Here is a 7,148-nt window from a genome sequence, read left to right on the forward strand (position 1 = left end):
GGATGGGCTACCGTAGCCGCCTGTCGAGCGCGAATCTTCGCAGCCAAGTTACCTGCGTTCAAAGTAGATTTAGATGATTTCCCCATAGGGTTCTTCCCTTTCTCTTTCGCAGAGATAATCTATTTCTCTGTTTCCAAACCAGCATTTGTCATCGGATGATCACCCCGGTTAATATATGCATTAACCTATTGGTTTTCGACCATTGCGTCTCCTTCTTCCTCCAGATCGATTCACTCATAGAGCGCCCATAGTTATGTATTTTTGATCTCGGTCATGCATAATGCACCTCCCGAAGCGAGGCAAATCCAAAATATTGCCTCCTCATATTGGCCAGCTGTATATGCATTTCATTCTCCTTGGATTCCTTATGTAGCAAAGCAAAGTCAACTTCCATTCCGAATGGATAGTCGGTTTCTTCGATCTCCTGAAAGAGGTGGACTGAGAAATCTATTCACTTCTTCTTCTCGAATATTGGGATTTGGAATCTGGTGGGCTTTGGCACCTGACCCTCTTCTTTATAATCCTTTACTTATTTGCTCTTCACCGAATCCAAATTTTCTTTGTCAGGTTTCTAGGGATACCTTTATTGATCAAATCTGTAGCACCCATCCTAAAGTCCTAAGTCCATGTGATTGTGGGGAACCGAACTAAGGGAACTTCTTCAGAAGCCACCTTTTGATCCACTCGGATCTATAAGCCGAGTCAAAGGAGCAGCTGTATTCATTGGTAGTATTCTATTGAGTTTAGCTTTAGCGGAATCCGTCTCACAACATGGAGTCTATTTAAACATATAAAGAAGGAGAAAGGAACCTTAGGGTATTGATTAAGTGAGAGAGGAATGCTTGAGACCTGGTAGGAAGTCAGGATCCAATTGTTTGGAAGAAAGAATATTGGGGATATTCCCTTAGCTTTACTTTAGTTTCTAGGGATCATTTGACCCTGCCTCTGTGTATCATTCTGTCCGTATTGAGCTTACTTGAAGCACTACTCCTCTTGCAAGTGCTATTCAATTCACTATTTCCTTCTCTTCTAGCTTGTTGAAGCCGTTAGACTAAGTGTCACTTTTATTTCATCGACCCGTACGAACTCAATTGAGCAATAAAGTTCCCCCACACTTTCGGGCTATCTACCGAGCTCCCGTTCTACACAAAGAAGAGAAAGAAGGAAGTCGCAATCTGATCCTAGACCATTATGACTCGCGTATTGTATTTAACTCGTTCCCTTTACTGCGTTAGGGGATAGGAAGTCACTCCAGAAAGAACTTCTACTTTCATCAAGTTGGTCAGGCAGGTCTGTGAAAAGCGCATATTCACTTTCTAAGGATACCCACCTTCCCTCTCTATCCCTAGAACCCTTTGTCTTAATTCCCCTAGTGAAATGCAAGGTTACCTAATCTCGATTTCTTTTATCTTGAGTGAAGATCTCCAATTCCCGTCTTGATCCTTGGCGTAAGGCTTTAGCTCTGCCGTGCCGTAAGCAACATATATTCTGGTTAATCTTATTCCTTTTACCTCCTAAAAAATATTTTTAAAATAGAAAGAAATAGTAAAGTGAAAGGAGCCCGCTTACCCAATCATAATTGTCAGGCAGTTCACTCACTCTTATGGCATGGGAAAAGCCCCTACCTTCAGTTGAGCGTAAAAAGAGGTAAAATACAGAGAGGAACGGAGTAACTCGAACTCCGAGAGAGGAACGTGGCTCTCTAACCGCTAGTTTCTTACTTCTCAGGTATCTTTGCCACGGGAAGTCCCAGAACAAGGTTTCTATACGGCCATAGAATTGGGTTACCCTGAGGCATCCCTGGATCTGCTTGCTCCGCCCAAATCTGTATCAATAGCAATGGCAAGATCAACTACTGAAGGGGTTGCGGCACCCATCTGGCTTTGTTGGCATGACTCCAGGAATTGATCTGAAAGAGTAGCCTGCTGACCAAAATGCCTATGATAAAAGAGGTGCTAGCTAGTTGACTTGCCTACTTCTTAGAGCGAGGACGTAATCCCGGCTCTATCAGCAGAAGAGGAGATCCTTCGTCCAGGAGTCCATTTCTATCTCGGTCTGGGTAATAGTAATACAGTACCTACTGAAGGGAGGGCTCAGCGAAGCTCGTTGTTTAGTAGTCTTTCTCGTCGGAATGGTTATGCGCTTAGCGGGCCTACAAGAAAAAGAAATCCATACCATAACATTAGTCCTTTTCGGATCCATTTCGTTATGATTCTTTCGGTTCGGAAGAACCTGAAGTTCTATCTCTCGGCGTCTCTTACGAGAATGAGTTGATGGCTAGGCACCTATCGCCTTGTCTGTTTTGCATGCAATAATGGTGAATTCGACTTATTAACTCTAACAAGTAAGCAATTAAACGTCTCCTCACCCGTGACACGCAGGCGCTAACCGATCGACCGATCTGCACCCCTCCCCTCTCTTCTTTACTTCCCCGAGTCCCTCATTGAGCTCTTGCTCCCCGGGAACACGAAGATTATACATCAACCCCTTACTATAACCAGTCTCATCTCTCTGCTCTAGGAGCGGATTATTTACCCGTAACAAGAGATAGAGATAGAAGCAGCTAAGTCTCTTACACACCGGAGTTTGAAGCTCCTGACGGAATGGATTTTCCGGGATGGGGAAGGTAACATTGACCTCTTTGACGGAGGAGAATAGGCCCCTACTGATGCAAGATGGGGCCCCTATGATAGATTTATGCATAGTTTTTCTATGCGGAGATCTACATCTTCTTACTTCTTCTACCGATTGGACCACGGCATCCGTACCGTTTTTATCAAGCATTATGAATGAACCCCGCGGGGCCAAAGCCTCTAAGAGGGCCTTTCTTTCAGAACCTTGCTTTCTCCGACTTGGCTCTAAGGTATAAGCCCCATCATTTTCTGGCTTAGTTGGGTGAAGTTACTCGACCGAAGAGAAACTCCGTCTCCTCTTTCGGATTTAACACCTTAGGTTGGACTGACCCAAACTTTCCTTGACTTTGGGTTCCAAACCCCAATGCATCACCTGAAATTGCTAATGTAATATAGTATTCGACAACATAACTTCTTCAAATCTACGTTTACGGCTACGTTTTTTCAGACGGAAGGCCCGGAAATCCGCCCTACTTATGAAATACGTACTTAAGTCCACTGCTAGAAATTTAGAATATCGAAGTGAGTTGGTGGAAACGCGATTCATTCGGGAGAGGATCGGGATCCAAATCCACCGTGAGGGCGGTTCTCTTCTTTCTTTTCTTTTTATATGTTTTGTTCAGTAAACTGCTATGCTTCCCGCATGCAGTACCTGAGTAATCCAAAAGCCGTAATGGGACCACCCTTGTTTTAGAAAGATTGGTCGGTGCGGCTTCGACTGAGTCGAAGCTTGCGCAGGATTCCTCATTTGATCAATAATAGGAAAGGATAAGCTTCAAAGTGGATTAATTCAATACAATACGGCCCCGAACTACCCAATCTGTCCTAACCGGGATGTCAAGCAGACCCATATTGATGAAAAAAGAGAATTAAGAGATCGCGTCTTTGATCCATGGATCATATCGATCGGGAACTATTTCGAATGAATAAGGCAGCCTTAGGTAGATAGGACTTTCATCGATAGCTAGAACTAGGGGTCTCTTTCGATCAACGCGGGTTGGGCAATTAAACGAATAGGGACGAGAGCCTTTCAAGGAGTGCATTCTGGGCAGGACGACTTCCTCTTTTCTTCCAATTCAAGGGTGGAAGTAGGGTCTTGGGCGGGTGAACCGTCCGAATGGAGATCCCGGGTTTGGGATTGAAGGAGATATGGAGCCAGCGTAGACACCTTGCGTAGTACTTCCTTGGCTTCGTTGGTTGTAATTTCTTCTTTTTCATCATTTCGGGTTCCTTCTTGCTCATGAGTACGATTCTTATCCTTCAGATGAGATATTCGCTGGTCCAATGGCGCTAGGTGCCTTCTACCTCATTCTATGGCATACTCAATGGGACCACTCTAAATGGAGCTTGGCCGAGAGAATCCCAAGAAGATATGATCTTTCCAGCTACGCTTCGTGCCCATCTATTTTTGAAGATAGAGATTAATTGCTTGAAGATGAATGGTTTCCACCCCTTCTCACCGCTGATATCATTTCATCACGCCCACTTCACTTGACCACTTCGTCAGTACCTGGCCAAGGTGCCAATGTAAAGTAAAGGGGTTCTCCGAAATGTTGGAGCTCTACCTGCGGTACCTAACTAGCCTTTCACTAGAGCTCTTTCATCAACTACAGCAATATCCGATGTAGTGCACCCTCTTTCGCATATCTTCACTACTGTCAGATAGCTAGTAAGTAGTTCTAGCATTTCCAGTTGTGATAGTTGTTGTCCGAGCTCTTGCGGGGCATCATCCTTGAATTTCTTATTCGTGATAGCCGCATAGTTGGGCTTTCTATTTCTACTCGGCAGCGAACAAAGAAGCGGCGATCTCGATAAGCTAAGCAATTGACTCTTTGTTTGCGATTCTTTCAAGGAAGACTCAGATCCAATATAGGTAGCGGAAGAATTAGACGTGTGTAAGCCTGAGAGATGGCCTAGACCCGAAAGTCTTAAATTAAGTAGAGGCCGGGGGCAGCAGCAGAAGGTTGGACTGGAACCCGAGAAGGACAAAAATATTTCTCTTCGGTGGAAGTTACTGACGATCGGGCTTCAAGCAGCTAATCTAATCTGTAGCACCTGAACTCCTGAGCTTGCTTCTTTTCTTTGAGGGCTCAAGTGAGCATTTTGCAGGACGAGCTTGCCTCAGTAAGTCAGAGTCGCTCCCCATTAATCCTTATTTCATTTCTATTCGGGTTGGAAGTGACTTTATCGAGGTCCTGTTAAAGGAGAACCATTTTTCTTTGTGCAAATCAGAAAGAAAATGACGAGTCTGAAGGGCATCGCCAATCTCAGAGAGCCATTCTTCACTACCTAGGATAACTTGGTAATCACTATTCCATTTTATTCCCTTTATCCCCATGAATAGTCATGATTTAACACCATTTTTATTACAGGATGCCGCTATGAAATTGAAGGCGCAGGTATCTAGTCTGGAGGCTGCCTTAAAGAGGCACAGACTCACATTTCGGTATGATTATATCCAAATCCGAACTCGGCAGAATTTCTATAACATCAACTTGCCTTAAAGTTTTCCCTTTCAGGTTGCATTGCCGACGTCCTCCATTGAGCTCTCAAGGGAGGAGACCTCGCATTGAGCTCTCCGTCACCCGTGCCAGTCTCGATGTTAAGGCAATGAAATTCTTTCATTTATATGCGTTGATATCAGCACAAAGCATGTATGTACAAAGTCTTTATGGAGCCCCTTCTCTTTCAATTGAATTGAGCTGATCGCCTCGCTTCGCTAGTTAGAATTGTGCTCTTCCTTGATCTGATCTTTCTTATGTCTGCTCCTGTCTTGTCGCCTGAATTCAGCATACTTCATATCATATTTGTCCTCTATGCTTGAATTTAAGCTGAAATCCCGGAATTCAATATCAAGATCAAGGGTTGAATCTTGCGTAAAGGCCTTGTGTATAGGTAGGCAGGAAGAGATAGTTGCTCGCAGGCCTCCACCAGAAGTGATGAATTGCTTTGATCCAATCTGCCTCCTAACCATTGCAGGTGCATAGCTAATGGCTCCCCACAGCCCGAGTAAAGGAACCTTTAGGTTTTGCCACATCTGTATATCACATCGCATGGAGCCATCCAGGGGGCTCTCTACACAAGAAAGACTCTGATCGTCCATATGGCTGAGGATTTCAATCCACTCCTGGTTGCTCTATGTAAGGTCCCGGCCACTGACTTGAGAAAAAGTCTTTGATTGGAATTCTATTTTCTGGGAAGTAGGGTCTCGTGAATCTGTCTTTGATAGACTTGAGATGGCTCTGCATCCAGATGTCTAATAATGGAGCACATCCTACTAATCGCCCTTCTTTCTCAGTTCTGCAATGATTCAAAGACCGGAAAGTCTCTGCAAGGATAACTGGTATGGGATTGACTCCATGCTTGAGCTGAGAGAAGAGATGGATAACCCGACCATCCACATATCCTATAGCTTAACATTTCTGGCAGCTAGTTTCGGGCTCCTAAATCCATTGAATCCGGATCCTACTGGCCTTACTCAAACAAAAGCACAAAGACTTACCCCTAGCTAGCACAGAACAGACACCATAGGAAAGGGCACACCAAACCATTTTTTGAACAAGGTCACCCTCACCACAGAAGAGTCTAAGCTTGGCCCCAGGTAACTTCTATTTCCTCTATTTTGGAATGCACTAATAAAGTCTATTTATACGTCTAGTAGCTTGTGCCACTCGACCCCTGTGGACTGATTCCAATTTGAAGAAGGAAGTCATTCCGTTTACCAGAAGACAAGAGATTCGCGGTATGGCTTCAGAAGAGGTACTCATTATACAGATATCGTTTAACGAACTGCCCGATTGCCAATTCACTTCTCCTACCTATCCCCAATCACACAGGAATGTTCACTTGGCCACCTACCAATGATGCCTTTCACTTTCAGACAGTTCCCCGCGCATCAAATTGACTTCTAAAGTCAAAATAAGGAGAGGTGGTCCACGACCAGGGAATGTTTTATTGTTAAAGAGAATGACCGCAGAGAACAAGGCTCGAGAGACCTACTATTCCAACCCCCAAGAACCAGTGAAGGCGACGTCTCACTACTACCAGTACGAATTGCGTTGATTCCACTCCCTTTTGACTGTGATGATCTTCCTTTTACTGCCGAAGTGACGTGCCTAACTACGGAAACTGGTTCACCTCACTCTGCTCGCCCACCATGGAGTTATGAATGAAGCTCTTTCCCGCGCAGGCAATAGCACTACTTTGTCCCCAGCTTCTCAATGCCAACAAGAATAGGTAACTTGCCGAGCGGAACAAACGAATGAATGGGTAACTCGCCTGACCGGGGTAAAGAAGGGCCTACCTATTTTGAACTCCACCCCTCGGACTACTTTCCTTCCATACCCATAGGACCAAGGGCTCGTACCAACCTCACTATTTGAAGACACCGGGCTCTTCACGAAAACAGAGCAAAGGGGTTCCTTAACAACCTGAGCCACATCCGCCCATGGTGCAGTGGCAATTCCATCTGTTCTCGGTTCTGTGGATGAAATTCCATCAAAAAGATAGGGCCCT

The sequence above is a fragment of the mitochondrial genome of Mimulus guttatus, assembly GCF_056151865.1.
Source record: "Mimulus guttatus mitochondrion, complete genome".
In the NCBI taxonomy this organism is placed as follows: domain Eukaryota; kingdom Viridiplantae; phylum Streptophyta; class Magnoliopsida; order Lamiales; family Phrymaceae; genus Erythranthe; species Erythranthe guttata.